At 47.9% G+C, this 15,120-nt stretch overlaps 1 protein-coding gene across 5 annotated transcripts in view; it reads right to left on the bottom strand.

Moving 5' to 3' along the window:
- Positions 1–15,120, bottom strand: part of afap1 (actin filament associated protein 1) — a 284,152-nt gene that overhangs the window by 248,727 nt on the left and 20,305 nt on the right. The window lies entirely within an intron of this gene.

The following is a 15,120-nucleotide window of genomic DNA, read 5'->3' as shown; positions in this document are numbered from 1 at the left end:
TATCATCATAGCTGAGCTCAATCCTGTCTTCACCCAGCACACACACATGAGCACTTTATATCAATGGTCATTAAATAACAGGTGTGATTGGTGACATGGAACTGTTTTCACTAAAACAAGTGGCATCAATAAGGACCTATGTGTGCTGGTGTTTGTTCAGGGACAAATTTATATGTGCACAATAATTCCTTTTTTCATTATTGATACTGCTGGGTGATAATGCTTGAAGAGGTGGTCGTGAGGAAACATCAAGTTGTTCTGCCACATCAGTATTCAAAGGCAAAATGTGACTCCTAACTTTCTTCAGTGTTTGTTAAGAATGGCCTTAATTTTGCGGTAGTAATACAACACAACTTGTGTTTATATAGCGACTTTAACATAACAAAACATCCCAAGTCTCTTCACAGGAGTGTTATAAAGAAAGATTATGACACCGAGTGTTGCAAAAGTCTAGTTCATAATTCATATATTTTAGAATATGACTTCTGGTTTTAGGAATATAACTTTTTGGTTGGAGATTAAAGTGTTAATGTAAGATAAATGGAAAAAGCCTGGTTAAGAAATTAATAAGCAACGTTGATGTAAAGGCAAATCAAACGAGGCTAGATTTAATTAACCAGTGTTTATCTTAAAAGAATTGGAATTGCTAAGTTAAAAAAAACTTAAACAATGGGCAACTCTTTGGACCTCTGGGTAGAGCCAAAGTGTCTATTGTTATCTCCATAGAAGAACCTAAAAGCTAGCAATTCTGGGAAAGAGGATCGTAAAACTCCATTAGAGATAGAAATTATTCATATGAGTTACAGAACCAAAGAGTTGTGTTGAAGGAAATAATGTTTATATATATCTTTTTGAGGCTATCCCAAAGCATGCCACATCATCACAGAGATGGGCTGTGGGGGTAGAAGGTTATTTTGTTTACATTTTCTATGTGTTTTCTGTTGGAAGCAAGTTTAGGGAAGAGGCAGAGGCAGCTGCAGCTTTGCTTTGGTGCAGATTGCATCTCACCGGATTGAGAGAGCCAACAGAGGACGATAGTCAGTTAGGCCTGCCCTTCAATACTATCTTTATCATTCACTGTTTGGGATGCCGGTAGGGCTCAATCTCAATTTGGATTTCGTAAGGGAAAAGCAGCTGGAAGATTTGTTCTAGCTTACAGCTAGTGGAAGAAATCTACAGTGGTCCTCACAGAGCCTTGTGACAGAAAGCAGTCAGCAGAGTTAGCATGGAAAGCTGTGGGAAGGCAAATGGGTATCTGCTGGCAACTCAAACAAGGAGTGGAGGCATCCACAGTCTGTGAAGAAAAAGTTACATAGCCAAATAGCTAATGGAAAGACCCCCATATAATCTTACCTTAGAGGATAGCTGGAACACTGAAGAGAATTAAAGTGAATTCCAAAGGATCGTGGGTTGGCCCTGGGAAAAGTGGATGAATCTTTAAGATTTTGTAAGGTAAGGGAACTCTTGATGGAAAGTAAAAAGTAGTAATGAGTTATAAGCTGTATGGTGCTTGCTTTGTTTAATTTCTCTTCATATACAATAAAATTTGTTTGTTGTTTAAAAACTTTAAATCTTGTGGCGTAGTCCTCTTGGTTAATTGCTGGGGATTTGGATTTCTTCTTTAAACGTTAACAGTCCTCAACAGGATCCTAACACTCAGGCACAAGGAAATATTAGGGTTGATGATTAAAAAACTTGGTCAAAGAGGTAGTTTTTAAGAAGCATCTTAAAGGAGCAAAGAGAGGTAGAGAGACAAAGAGGGCTTGGGATGGAATTCCACAACATAGGGCCTAGGCAGCTGAAGGCACAGCCACAAATGAGGGAATGATTAAAACTGGGGGCATTTAGGAGGCCAAAATTAAAAGAACAGATATATCTGAGGGTTGTGGCTGGAGGAGATTACAGTGATAGAGGAGAAACAATTTGGAAACAAGGATCAGAATTGATGTTAAAGAGGCTGAAATAAGCTTAGTGATGGAATGACAATATTGTTGGAAGTTCATCTCGGGGTCAAATATGTCAGCAAGGCTGCGAACAGTCTGGTTCTGTCTCAGACAGTTGCCAGGAAGAGGAGTGGAGTTGGTGGCTGTGGAATGGAATTTGTGGTGAATGAAAAACAATGGTTTCAGTCTTCCCAATATTAAATTGGAGAAACTTTCTGCTCACCCAGTAGTAGTCAAACAAAAAAAAAAAAATTCTGGAAATACTCAGCAGATTAGGCAGCATCTGTGGAGATAAACAGAGTTAACATTTCGGGTCAATGATGACCCTTCATCAGTCAAGCAGAAACAGGAAAGGGGTAAGTCTGCTAGATCTTTGTGGACAGCTTTCTTCAAGGTTAGCGGATAACACTATTGCTTCGCTATTGACCGCAAAGTCCAGCCCATTATCTTCAAACAGCCAAAAACATCATTGCATACAGATAAGGAACCTCTGCCAACCTAGGATTTCTGCCTGGCATTGTATGCATCCTCTTCTCCAATCATTCTATGGTGATAACTTCTTGACAAGTGGAAGTGTCCAGATACTGTTACAGGTAGAAACTTGCCAAAGCACCTTGCAGGCAGGCAAGAGAATTCCTGTAATGCATACACACAGTGAAAAAGGATAGACATTTTGGTACATTCTTGAGGAAGAAATTTGACTTATGCCCCAAATAAGAACAAAGTAATCGCTCCAGGCATCAGTCCATGTCAGCCTGAGACCATAACCAAAATTGGCCTCAAGCTTCCTTATAATGGACGTGGCGAGCTATGGACGCTGAATAAACAGCCTGCTGTAAGGCAGCTGCCAAATTCTAACCAGCTCAGGCAGTATCTCCCGAGATTGGGAGTGAGGTAGGGGGGCAGTGAGTGGGTGAGGAAGCCGCAGTAGACTAGCCAGGTTTGTCGGCAGTATGTGATATTTTAAGAGGTGCTTGGAGTAGTACTCCTGTTTCTTCTGTCTTTAGAGAAATATAATCTTGCACAAGTCCGATGGCCATTTTTGAGTAACTCCAATGGTCGCTTTAAGGAGTGCCCATCGGAGGCCTACGGTGAGCATATTATCCCAATTTGCATGGTAAAGCAGTCGTATGTCCGAATATGACATCAAACAAACCTTGGTTGTCAATGGATAACTGAGGTGCTTCCTCTCCCTCCACCTCCCCACCCTGCTCCAGCTTTTCATTTCTCGGATGCCAGTTTTTCAGGCAAAGGAAAACGACTGAGAGTTGAATTTATCCCTCAATAGTCTGAGAAATTGGCAACATGTTTTTGTGGCAGTGTGGAACTTCAGCATGCTGTACCATGGAGCAGAAGTCACATGAAAGATCCTACATGTTTTCTATTTGCAGCCTTAGATGAAGAAATGAATTAAAGGCAGATTGACCAACAGCTGTTGAAAGAGCCACATTCGTGGGTGCGTGCAGGGTAACAGGTTGAATCCCAAAGTTTCTTTTCAAAGATTGTACAGGATAACCCCCAAAAAGAGGCAAGGGTGAAAATTATATTAAAAAACTGAATTCTTCCCAGCTGAGAGATCAGGGGAAGCACAAAGCTGGGCAGCAGATCGTTATTTTACTAATCTCTAATAGAATCAAGTCCAGTCCAGCATTCTTTCAATTCTAATTAATTAAAAAGGGTGTTTCCCTATAATTTCTGCTATTATCTACATTGAACAACTGTTATTATTTTATGAGGTTTCAGGGTAAGCACCTTGGCTGCCAGTATAGTCATATAATTTACTTCAAATGCTTTGAAATCTTTGGCAGACACATTACACTCAGTCACCTTTGGAAGGTAGAGGTGACTCATCTGCTAAGGCCATTAGTTCACCTGAAAGATCTGCAACCTAATATTTGTCCTGTTTAGCGAAAGGAATGAAGATAATCAAAAAAAGCTGATCTCATAGATGATAGTAGAAATTTTTATTATAGTTTCTTTTCCCATTTTGTTAGACACCCCTGTGCTTCAGACGTTCTCTCTGGGTTAAGTCTCTTTTTAAATTCAGAGTGTGCAATGAAGCATGGGCTTTCTCTCTGCCTTTCCCCAAACCCTCAGTTGTGGTTGACGAGCTGCAAATCCTCCAGTCCCCCTTGACTGGTACTGACTGCCTAAGCATCCTTACACAGTCAAATCCTGAAAATAACATTGGTCTTCAATGGACAGAAAAACCCTTTAAATTTTATATATTGCATATTTTCCATTACCATACATGTGCTTGGTGATAAGCTGACAACAAGCCCTTTGTCTGGAACAATAATCCTTTCCTTTTACATTGTCTAGGTGGCAGCAGCCCTGGACCCTGTTCCACTCTTCAGCAACTTCTGCAGCCAACTGCTCTGTGTCACTGTAGCCTCTTCTGAGCTGCTTACCTGTAATCCTCTTAGCGTCTATGCAATTCCCAGAATCTAAAACACGTGAATGAATAGACTCCCACTTTTGTCACCCCTAAGTGACCAAAATATTCCAGCAAAAGTCTGGCCACAGGTATCTCTAGGCCAGGATTTTCCATTTGGTGAGGTGGGGGGGAGCAGGAGCGGGCTCGAGTGGATGCCCGCAATCAGGTCCGCGCCGCCATTTTACCATGTTTCCCAGCCCCCGAGGATAGCAGGAGTGAGCGGGCGGCGGTGGGCGTGCACAGACCGCCAGGTCCAATGGCCGCCTGGCAGTCTGTTTAAAATAAGGCCTGGCAGCCTTTTGTAGTCTGCTCACAATGGCCAGTTCCAGGTTGCAGCAGAGAGGTTTGGGAGAGTGGGCCAGGCTGCAGGGTAGGCCAGCAGGGGGGCCAATGCGCCCCTCGTTTTTCCAATGACTGCCTTGCTGCCCCCCTCGAGGAGGTGGCAGCATGGCGGGAGGTGTTGGACCCCCAGGATGGGAGGAGGAGCCCCCCCCCCACATGACGAAACGTGCCTGGGTGGAGGTGGTGAGTTCCCGCGACGTGGTGCGGTGCACCGGGGTCCAGTGTCACAAGTGCTTCAATGATTTGTTGTGCTCTGGCAGACTGAGTACCATGTTGGCATTGGACATTTAACCCAGCAGGTAGCCTTACCCTTTGCACTCCCCCCACATGTCTTACTGTCGTGACTGCATTGAATCATTGAGGGCATTTTTCCTTTACTGGTTGGGCAAGCAGATAGTGCCCATGCTGAGGTCAGCCTGAGTGGGCCATGAGGAGATGAGTTTTCCCCTGCACCATGTGTTGTTCTTAGTTCCAAATGACTTGTTTGGGGGGCAACCTGGAGGAGCTGCACCTAGGCGCAGACTCAGAACTCCAGGACATGTCCAAGTCAGGGTGATGAGATGGTGGAAGGGGAGCCTAGCCTCAAGGTGGCGTGGCAACGAATCATCTGCTGCCCTCTATGCTGCACGTGCTTGTGCCTCCTTGCTATGGGAGGAAATACCGTGTGGTTCCTAATGTGATGCAGGCAGCATGTGTCCATGTGTTGGGGAGGTGGGGAGCAGGCCTAGCATCTTGGTCTGAGTGATCAGCAGCAGCAGGGTGAGGAGGCACTGGAGCCCTGATATGTCCCACTCTGGTTGGAGTGGGCCGTGCGCGAGCAGAGTCCATGTGCAATTTCCCCTAATCAATGCTCTTCTCTCTTTTTCAGAAGAATGCTCATAACGCGGCCAAGCATGTGAGGACTGGAGGCAGCCAGGCACAGCTCTCCATATTAAGCTGCTTCGAGCAGGAGGCCCTTGAACTGGAGAGGCGCCATGCACCCTGATCTACTGGTGTCAGTGAGGCTGGGGTGCCATGGCCAGGTGTTTAAGGCCAACAGTGAGGTCCACATTGTCCTCCCAACAGCCATAGCACTGATGATTGTTAAATTAGTTATTGTTGCAACATTGCTGGGCTATTGGTTATGGAAGGTTGAGCTCATAATAAGCCAGGGGGACAAGGATGAACTTTGTCATTGTCTGCATGCTGACTGATCCACTGTCCTTGTTCTTCCTTTCAGCATCATTAGAGCAGGGCCGGGAGGAGGATCAGCAGATGCCCCCTCTCACACCTGAGGGGCCTGAAGTCTCACCAGCATCACACCATTTCTGCAAAGCAGGCGTCAGCACAGATACTAGCACCTCGGTGGGAATTAGAACAATGGCTAGTGTCCCGGGCCACAGCGGTGAGGGCACTTCACACTCGCTGGAGGAGCTGGCAGAGACAGAGAGTGTCCATGGCATCAGCAGTCAGGGGACTGCAGAGGACCAGGCACATGCTCAGTCGGTGCCTGATGTTGTGCCTCTGGAGTCATCTGCAATGCAGCAGGTGCAGGAAATGCGGCCAGGTGTGCGGGAGCATCTGGGGGAGATACATGAGGCTATGCTTGGCATGTTGTCCATGGTGGAGGATTCCACGCGGACGCTCACTGAAGCAATGAACCCCCCACATGTCCGAGCGCCAAGCTTCCTCCAAGGAGAGAGTGGCGACTCTCATGGAGATCCAATTACAGGAGACCCGCCAGGGCTGGTTACTGTCAGTGTGGGAAATGGTGTGGGCATCAAGCTTCCCAGCTCGTTGCACATCCATCCACGGTGAGCAGGGAGGTCCGAAGCAACCTCACGTCAGCGCAGCAGCTGCCTGTCATCTCTGTGGGCTCCTCTCAGGTCGCTCCGGATGACGGCGGCAGCTCCTTCCCCCTCCTCCCAGTGACCAAATCATCCAGTGAGGCTGGAACGACTGGGGAGATGCCAGCTGCGGAACACGCAGCTCCCTCCCATGCGGGGCCAGCACAGGCTCCACGGGCCAGAGGATGACCGCCAAGGTCATCAAGGCCAACAGGACAGCAGAGTCAGCAGGCTGTCTCAGATACCACTCTGAGCGATGGGGCAGCACTAAGACATAGCACCTGAAAATGTAAACATAAGGCACCTTAGGCACACCACGGGTTTTTCACTGGTGCTTTTATGTTGGCCCGAGATTAGGCCTTTATGATTTCCTTTTGATTGTTTACACTATTGTTTTCTATTTGTGATAACTTCTGTTTCATGCGTTAAATGCCAGATGTGTAACTATGGCTGAGGGTGCCTTGTTTCTTCTGCATGTGTATGTTTAAGAAAAGTGTAATGAATGATTTGTTGGACATTCAGCTTTATGTACAAGGCCCTTAGTTAATGCTGCTGACCTGGCAGATTTTGCACTTGGGTGTCGATTATCGAGGCGCCAGCTCAGGCTTGTCCTGCTGATCCATCTGTGTTGTGCTAGCTGAAGGCTCGTTGGATTAAAGCATCCCGGGTGTCCCTGCCTCCCTGGAGTAGTCCTGGGTCAGCGTCTACCCCCTCAGCATTTCCCTGTGCATGCTCATCCTCGGAATCACTGCTGGACTCATCATGTGCAGCCGCAGTCACTGCGTTGACATCTTCTTCGTCCACTGCGCCCCCCTTTTCCAGCGCAAGATTGTGGCAAGTGCAGCATGCAACCACTATCACCAACATACGATCTGGGGGGGTACTGGAGTGAGCCCCCTGAATAGTCCAGGCTTTGGAAGCGCATATTGAGAAGGCCGATGGCTCTCTCCACCACAGCCCTTGTGGAGGTCTGGCTCCGATTGTACTGCTGCTCAGCTTCTGTTCTTGGAAGGCGGAGAGGCGTCATGAGCCACCTTCTGAGGGGATAGCCCTTGTCACCCAGCAGCCATCCATCCAGCCGGGCTGGAGCTCTGAAGAGCCTCAGCACCTGGGAGTGTCTGAGGATGTAGGCATCGTGGGAGCTGCCTGGGTACCTTGCACAGACTTGCAGAATCTGCATCCTGTGATCACACACTATCTGCACGTTCATGGAGTGGAAGCCCTTCCTGTTGATGAAGGCACCGGGCTCACCAGCTGGCGCCTTGATGGCCACATCTGGGCAGTCTATTGTACCCTGGACACGGGGGAGCCCAGCAATCACCATGAAGCCTCTGGCTCACTTTGTTGGCTTGCCTGGTCCCAACGGAAGTGGATGAAGGTCAATGCATGCCTGAACAGAGCGCCTGTAACCTGCTTGACACAAGTGTGGACAGCTGATTGAGAGACATCGCAAAGATCACCCACCGAGCCCTGGAAGGAGGCAGAAGCATAGAAGTTGATGACAGCTGTGCCCTTCAGAGCCATTGGCATGGGGTGTCCACCCACACAGTTAGGGGAGATCTCAGGCCCAATCATCTGACAGATATAGTTGACTGTCTCCCTTGAGACTCGGAGCCTCTTTCTGCACTGCACCTCAGACATATTGAGGTAGCTGCTTCGCCGCCTGTATACCCTGGCAGCAGGATAGTGGTGTCTTCTGGGGCCCCTTCCACCTTGGACTACCTCTTGGCCCTACGCCCCTTGTGCCTGTGCCTGTACTCCCAAAGGTGGCTCCCCTGGAGGCTGATTGTGCACTCCTGGCCTCCTCCCCCTTCTAGCCCTCCCTTCCTCATCAGAGGAACTGCCTCCAGTGGACAGATCAGATCCCATACCCGAGCTAAGGGAAGGCTTCCTGAAGCCTGCAGGCCAGGAAAAGATTGCTCACTGCTGGGTGCTGACCTGAAGGTTAAGAGTCCAGAAAAAGCTGCTGGGATGCGTTCTGAAGTACTGCAGATCACACAGGCAAGTTTGAAAAACTTTCACCAGTAAATACTTCACAGAGCAGATTCACAACCCCACTGAGCCCTCTTATCCCACCTGTGGAAGAGGTTAATACAAATGTCTTCTACCTGCTTGCCCGTTGGGCCCGTGCGCCGACCCGAAGATCACACGGGCCCTGAAAAATCTGCGTTAATTGAAGAATAAAGGGGCTTAAGTGGCCCGTTAATTAATGGCGGGCATGCATCGGACTTCATCGCGCACCCGCCCAGCAAAATATCGCGATGGCACACGGTGACGTCAGGACACTCGCCCGACATCACCGCTCGTCATTTTACGTGCACCCCCACACGTCAAATGGAAAATTCTGCCCCTAGATTTTTTTTAAAGGTTCCTGAATGTTGCAACAGGCAGGCATATACTATCAATCATCCAATTCACCATCATCAGGTTAGGCTTAAGTACTCAAAGGGCTGCATTTCACAGGATGGCTGTGGATGGAAAGTCAGCTAGCAGCCAACATGCCATAAAGAAGCCCGCCACCCCGAGCCATAACACATTGGGGGCAGGCTAAAGTAGCTGAGACTGGGACTTCTGCCCCTCAGTGGGAAGAAGTCCCGCCCTCAAAAGCTGCCAGCCAATCTGATTGGTTGACAGCTCTAGCAGTCCCGACAGTGCTAGAGCTCAGTAATGGACGCTGCTGGAACTGCTTGAAAGAGCACAAAGTAGTGTGATGGCTGCCACAAAAAGGTAATTTCTGGGCTTTTAGGGCAGGGAGGGATCCAAGAGCCCAGGGAGTGGGGAGAGGAAAGTGGGGGACAGGGTTTTGCAGGGCAGGCAGCAAGGAAAGAAGAGGGGGTGACATCTAGGAGGGGGTAGCCCCAACGCACACAGGGAGCACACCCCCACCCCATGCCGAATGAGGTGGACCCCCCTTTTTTCCCGCTGTTTTGCATCAAGGTCTACGTAATTCTGCCCCCCTGCCCATGCCAATTGTATTATGTCGTGTGCAGTGTATTATCCTGGTCAACAGGCCTGCTAACAAACCTAATTGACCTTTCATTCTTCCTTTGAATATGGTGGGCAGGCTGCCGATTTTGGCACCTGCCCACCTAGCATATTAGGGGGGTCAGCTCGGGGATGGGTGGGAAGTGGTGGGCTAGCCACCCAACATATTTTACGTGACCCCATCCCCAACCTCCGCCAAAAACATGCCCGGCGGGGGGCCGTAAAATGCAGCCCAACTTTTCAACATCCACAGTCAACAAGTACCTCGCCATCTGACACCATTCAAACTCATAACGTCTCCTGGATTGTGTCACAGGGTTTCTACAAGACCATCAGGGTTGAGCCACTATTACAAGTTTTAAGTCTGCACTATGTAATTTCCTGAGTGATGCATCATCAGCCTTTATCATAAGCAGATCCCACATCCCTTCTCATCAGGAACTTATTGCCCAGTAATATAATAATGCAGCTTGGAGGCTAGTGGTGAAACCCTTTTTTATATAAAGGCAAAAGCGATATGAGAAAAAAACTTTTTCACGCAGCAAGGTGGTTAGGGTCTGGAGTGCACTGCCTGAGAGTATCATGGAGGGACGTTCGATCGAGGCATTCAAAAAGGAATTAGACAGGTTTTGAAAAAAGACCCCCGAGCTGACCCCCATGATACACCAAGTGGGCAGGTGCCAAAATCGGCAGCCCGCCCGCCATATTTAAAGGAAGAATTAAAGGAGGAAAGAATGCAGGCGAATGGCACCAAGTGAAATGCTTATTCAGTGAGCTGGTGCAGACATGATGGGCTGAATGGCCTCCTTCTGTGCTGTAATAATTCTGATTCTGTGAGAAGAGTACTGTAATCCTGCACTACTATATTATAAAAATAACAAATAAAGCAAACCCACATCCTATTCAACTCACTGAATCCCACACTCCAATGCTGAATCCCAGCTTCAGGAAGGTGAGGTTCAGTCCTCTGGGAAAAGCACCAAAGCTGCCTGACTCCCAGAATAGAAAACACATTATACAACAGCATATATCATAGCCAAACATGAACTCTCCCTCCCCCATTTAGTGCTGCTCTCGCTGGGAAGGACCTTATGCTCCTACAATAGTGAGCCAGGACCTTTTCCAGGTCCCAAGCCCACTCTTCTTGTCAGGGTGCCCACCTGGGAGATCTTCCTCTAGACGGCCAATTAAGAGACCACCTCTGGATCCACCATCCAATTAAGGACGGTGGGCAGTTCCCTGAGGGACGGCAGCCCCACTGCCAAAGGTGGGCATTGCCAGACTCAGAGGGGGAGCTTGAGGGTGCCATCATCCTGACGCGCCCTCTGAAGAGGTATTAAACTGAACAAAATAAATAGTAGCCACAGCTGCAAGACCACCCTGTGAGGTCCCAATGATGGCTGTGGCTCTGGTTGGTGAGTTAAACAGGAGGCCTTGTGGGCCCCCACAGGTCAGCTGCTGGCAAGTCATCCCCAGGCACCTGCCAGGTTGGCCTTTAGTGGGAAGATGCCAACAGCTCACAAATGAGCACTTAATTATGCAGATTGGCTACCCACCACAGCCAGGTGGATAGTCTCTGCCAGTGATGACCTGCCTCCAGGAAGATCGCTGGAGGCAGGAATATGTCGGCCTGCTGATTTGACACTTACATCTCTGAAATTCCTCCCATTCTCACCTTCAACCTGCACCACCCACCCCACCCCCCGCAGGACCAGGAGAACTTCACTCTCTTTCTCTCTCCCTCCCCCAGTTTGCAATGTGCTCCCTCTCTCTTTCCTCATTTTTTCTTGTTCTCTCCCTTCCCAGTTGGTGCTGTACTTTCTCTCTCCTCCCAGTTTCTGTTGCTCCCCCTCTCTCACTTGGCGTTGCTCTCTGTCTCTCCCTTCCCCTCCCTCTTTCAGTTTGTCGCTCTCCCCCTCTCAGTTTATTTCGCTCTCAATCCCTCCCTCTCCCAGTTTGTATTACATTAGAACATGAGAAATAGGAGCAGGAGTAGACCACATGGCCTGTCGAGCTTGCTCTGCCATTCAATACAATCATAACTGATTCTGGGCTTCAACTCCCATCATTCCCTGAGAGACCAAGAATCTGTCTATCCCAGCCTTAACCACACTTAATACTGGGACATCCTCAACCCTCTGGAGTAGAGAACTGGATAAATTCACAACCCGTTGAGTGAAGAAATTTCTCTTCATCTCAGTCCTAATGATATACCCCTTATCTTGAGACTGTGCCTGCCCTCCCCACCCCATTCTACATTCCCCAGCCAAGGGGAACAATCTCTCAGCATCTGCCCGGTCAAGCCCCTTTAGAATCTTGTATGTTTCTTGTATGTGTTGCTCTTTCTCCCTCTCTCAGCTTGCTTTCCCTCTCTCTCTCCTCCTCTCAGCTTATGTGGCTCTCTTCCCACCCATTTCCTTCTTTTAGGACTCATGGTATTTCCAGGAGATTCTTGTTGGCCCCAATGCTGTCATTCTCAAAACCAGTAATGATGTGGAGAGTTTCAGCAGGGCTCACTTGTAAGCCACAAGAACCAGAATAGTCCACAGGCGGAATTTAGTTGCAGCAATGGGTATCCTGCCCACCAGCTGGAGAACCGGTGAGAATTCCACATCACCTCTCAATGAGTGGCACACACTCACCCAACAGCATCGGGCTTCCTGTCGGATTAAGACCCCAAGAGCTGCTGGCCGCAGCCATTAACACACTGGGGCCTTCACCAGGGATCGTCACTGGATCTCTAAAGAGAGGTAAGTGAGACAGGATGGGGGTTCTGGGGAGGGGGTTGCTGGAAAGGGGGTGTTGGGGATCAGATGCAAGGGCAGAAGGATGGCTTTTAGCAGTGCGCAACCCCCCCAAACAACCTAATGTTGGGTCCCTTGATCTGGCACTGAGGTCCGGTGAATGAGGGGTACCCCTGGTAGCTTGCTGGCAACCCCGATATGTTTGCTGGGCAGATTTCTGGGGGCACGGGAGACCCTTGGTTAATCCTTGAGCCACCTTTAAATCCCAGTGGGCTCAGTTATTATTGGATTTAAGTGGCTCATTAATGAGCCTAATGTCTTCCTGCTACTAGTGAGCAAGCTTCCTGCGTTGACTCCTTTCCACCATTCACTCAATGCGGGTCAGTTTTCCCACTGCCAGGCATTGGGCGTGTGGCCTCCAGCGTGATTCTTCAGGCCCGTGCACCATTCTGCCCATTTCAGCGGGCTCCACTAAATTCTGCCCCACGTGCAAGCCACGAGTATGAGGACCATTTCTCTTGAGTTGACGGCAGCAGCACTCAGGAGACCAAACGCTCATTTGGACGGGTTGAGAACCCCAACTATCACTCAAAGCCAAAATTACCCTCACTGAGTCAGATGACTAGCCATTTTTATCGCAACCCCCCAACTGAATTACTGATTTCTAATTTATTGTTATCCATCCCTGTGTAACACAAGTCATGCCAGTCGTTAATTCTATAGCTCTGAGTGAAGATAGATTGAAACTACAACTCTATAGTTACAATCTGAAACAAAAAGAAATCGGAGGCATGACTCAGAACACATTTGCAGGTAAGTGTGAATGGAATTTATTACTTCAGGAAAGAAACAAATTCATGCACAATAAAGTGTCTGTGGCTACTGGCATTCTATGGCAAGTTTTAATGACGTTCTATCCAGGTTCTCCAGCTCAGATGTTGCTGATATCCTAAGGCTGAACAAATGAAATCGCAACATATTTCTGAAGCTTTAGCTACTGCTTACTTTCCACTCTAGTTAGGTGTAGGCTCATTAAAAAGTATAATGAAACCATGGAACAGCAGGCACTTACCTTTCTGGTTCTCTTTGTATAACACCCACCTCCTTCCTCCAACACAGACCTGCCTGCAGCTATTAACAAATTGATCCAACATTGTTACATTATGGCTAATAGCAACAATGTAACTGAAACTCAAACCATTAAGTTTACCTCTGGGTTACACAATCATTACAGACTCAGCAGGAAGATTTCAAGCTGGCCCAGACCCTGACAAGCTGGGAACCAGCCTGCTCTGAAAACTTAGCTGCCACGTTGGCTTCTGTGTCAGGTTCACACTACAGCAGAAGCTGAATCTACAAAGTGCAGACTGGCAGAACCTCACAGAAAAGCAGCATGAAAGAGCATTTACACTGTTTCTACAGCAGGTCTGCCAATCAGCAGGAGATTATGAGAACCTCTGATGAATTTTCAGGCTCATTTCTATTATAGAGGACAGGAAAGGTTACATATGCTGTCTAGTGACACCATTTGGAAATAGCACCCACTTGGACAATGAGTGAAGGGAGGATCAGGTTCAGCATTCTTACTTCTCACTTATTTTGACGCTTTCTTCTACCTCTGTAAAATCCTTTACCATATCGCCTTTCTGCCACTTACTGTGGCGTTGCCTTCCTCCTCCTTTTCCAACAGGACATAAAATTTAATTTACCTTTGTTTCCTGAAAGAGGAAGGCTGCACCACAGGTAAATGGAGCCAACCTCTCTCGTAACCCTCAGCCAAGATGTTCCTGCCTGCGTCTGTCCCAAAATAGCTGCAGCCTCAAGAGGGTTAGGAAAGCAATCAGAAGATCCCACTTGACTATCACATGTAGATACAGCACAAAAAGTTCTGCATACACCTTATCTCCTATCTACCATATAACTATCATCTACAAAAATCTACAAAATTTTCCCCTGACAATTTAACTCTCAGAGTTCCTTTTCAGGCAATCTCAATATCATCCCCAAATCATGCCAACAATGTTTACATGTGTGCAGCAACTTTAGTGCAAACCAAATTTTAATCGATAATGAACAGTGTAAATGTACCTCTTTAGCACTTTATGCCTCCCTCGTACCAATGTGGGAAGTGGAATATTTAATCTTAATCCAATTACATCTGAATAACAGGTGGGACAGAGGTGGCTGAAATCTGTGTGCCAGTATCAGCCTCCTGCAATAAGGTGGCATTTACCGCATGGCAGTGAAATCCTGAAATAGACATGATGCAGGCTACACTGTTCGTGCAGCAGCCTGTCCCTACACCCTTTCACATCTGCGAATAATGAAAAGCAGTGGTTGGAGGGCCTGTATACACACATATACATATGTCTATAGATATAGATAGAAGTAGAGGGATAGAGGGAATGTAAAAGAGAGAAAGAAAAATAAAGTCATCCATAAAGTTTACCTTAACAATCCTGGGCACTGCCTTTGCATGTGCACAGATCTGCAGAAAAGCTTGCTAATGAGATCAGTGAAGCCCTGTGAGACACCTGTTTGTACCCCCAAGTGACAGCCTTCTCCAATCTGATGCCCTCGGCCTCTTTGGCAGCAGTCTGGGGACACAATCTGCTTTTAGTTTCTACTCCATGGAGGCCTCTGCAGCAAATCTGACTGGAGTTTCTAGATAGTTCAGGGTGACCTGCAGTGCTGTTCCACTGGCTCTGTCTGTCATCTGCAGTCTACTATATGCCATGCCCCAGTGCTGGCATTTACACTTGAAGCAGGACCCATGAGATCTGGAACTCCAGGCTCTTTAGCTGAGGGGGCAATGCCACTACGCCCTCCTGTCATCAATATTT

This window comes from Cetorhinus maximus, chromosome 1 (assembly GCF_964194155.1).
Source record: "Cetorhinus maximus chromosome 1, sCetMax3.hap1.1, whole genome shotgun sequence".
NCBI lineage: Eukaryota > Metazoa > Chordata > Chondrichthyes > Lamniformes > Cetorhinidae > Cetorhinus > Cetorhinus maximus.
Note: the sequence above shows the minus strand (reverse complement) of the source record. Positions and strands in the feature narration are given on the sequence as shown.